This window comes from Helianthus annuus, chromosome 2 (assembly GCF_002127325.2).
Source record: "Helianthus annuus cultivar XRQ/B chromosome 2, HanXRQr2.0-SUNRISE, whole genome shotgun sequence".
NCBI lineage: Eukaryota > Viridiplantae > Streptophyta > Magnoliopsida > Asterales > Asteraceae > Helianthus > Helianthus annuus.
The window spans coordinates 45139973-45142097 of record NC_035434.2 but is presented as its reverse complement, the minus strand read 5'-3'; positions in this window follow the sequence as shown (position 1 = coordinate 45142097).

Here is a 2125-nt window from a genome sequence, read left to right as displayed (position 1 = left end):
GATTGATCGTGTACACGGATTTTCTTGTAGCCGACATGCAACGAGATCCACTTATATAGTTGTATTTATTTTTGCATCAAAAATGTTTCCACGGTCTCGGATTTCATACACAACTCCATAAACCATCCATGCATCACAATCAAGTTCTTGATTTTCGCACAAACGAACTATTACAAACTGATCAATGTCAAAACCATACTTACCAAAACCTGATCGGAATTTCCTTAAGTATGATTGAAGATCCATGTCTTCAAAATCTACTTTCGAAATTTGGGCTCAATCCAACGGTTGGATCTTATGGAACAACTCAACCTTTACAACTGCATTTTCTGTTCTGAAAAATCCAAACAGCTGCAATTTGAGATGTAAACCACCTACGTCCAGAACACATTTCACATTTCCAATGTTGGATGTTAACATTAGTGAGTCAAAAAGCTATTGTAAAAATTTGGGCTCGATCCAATGGTTGGTTTTCCGGTAACAACAACTTCTTTTAGACCACACAAAATAAAATGAAAATTACATAAACGAATCTAACTTTTGACATCTAAAAACAACTTTAACTTAATATTTTTGAGAAAACAAAGCTTACCATTGCATTCTTATTGTCAAGAGATGGTTTCGGGTTGAAACCCGCAACACCGGCCGCTGCAAACCGCCATTGGACCACCACTTCCTTTCTCTCTCTAGTTCTAGGGGTGAGCAAAAGGAAAAACCCGACCCGACCATTACCCGACCCGACCGGAGAACCGATCAAACATAAAATACAGAACCGATTCACTACCCTAAATATAGGGTCGGTTCCGGTCCATAGGTCCAAGTCGGGTTTCACCATGAAAAGAACCGAGAACCGACCCAACCCGACCCTATTTTATATGAAAATTTGGAACCAAACTAAATACCTAGGTACTTGGGTTCGGGTCGGGTTAGGTATATTTTCGGTTCGGTTCTCGGTTATTTTCGGTCCGGACCTAAACTTGCTCACCCCTATCTAGTTCCATGCAGTTCTCTCTCTAACTCCAGCCATTTTTTTCTCACAAATGAGCCTAAAGTTGGCTTTTTATACATTCAACTTTTTGATAATTGCAATATACACTCTCAAGTTTATTTTATTTTTTTTACAACAAGGCCCCTTTAAGTTTGGGTAAGCCACAAGATGAGGTAACGGTATTTCCCCGAAGCGAACCCGTCATATTTCTCGACTTATATTCCTAAAATACAATCCGTTAAAATATATTGCTACCCAAAGTTATTTTCCTCCGTTAATAATTCCAAACAAATAATAAAATATTATTTTACAACTTCACTCGAAACGGGATGTTACAAGTCTACCCCCTTAAAGTTGGTTTCGTCCCCGAAACCTCTTCCTTTCAAAATTAAGTTTACTATTACCTTCCAACTAACATTTCTTCCTAAGGGCTAAAATACAACACATGCCTATATATCTTTCTTGAAACGACCCATCGTATTCCATAAGCATACATTCCAAGTCTTTTCGCTTTCTTAGTGTCCGACATTTATTCCATCTTGTCAAATCCTCAATTTTGTTTACCATAAAAGCTCTGTTAGTGGCATGGCATACTCAAGCTTATAAATACAAGTTGCACTGAGACACCTTGTATATTATCTTCTTCGTCCATCATCGAATTATGAATTATACTTGCGTTAACATCATATCTTGGAATTCATACACATATTTTTAATAGTATTCAAATTTTACATAATTCCACATTTCAAATCACATTATCACATTCCATTCATGTTCATCAATTACATGCAAACAACTTCACCTATTGTTGCCACCTAGATATTTCATCAAACACTTGGCATGCGTACCATATTTAAGGCACAATGTATATGCACTTCATGTTTAACTTCCTAGTTCATGGTATCAATCACCATGTTTCTTTCCAAAAACCAAATATGAATCACTCATGAACACTTTTAAACATAACATAATTTCTAGTCCTTTCAATCTATTTATCAATTTGGAAAAATATGATTATGCGCTTACCCAAGATTTGACCCCCATGATCCCACCCTCCAAGAATCTCATTCAACTTGCTAATTTCATGAAATTAACATAAATTCTAACTCAATAATCAATTGTAAGCACAATTCCTAC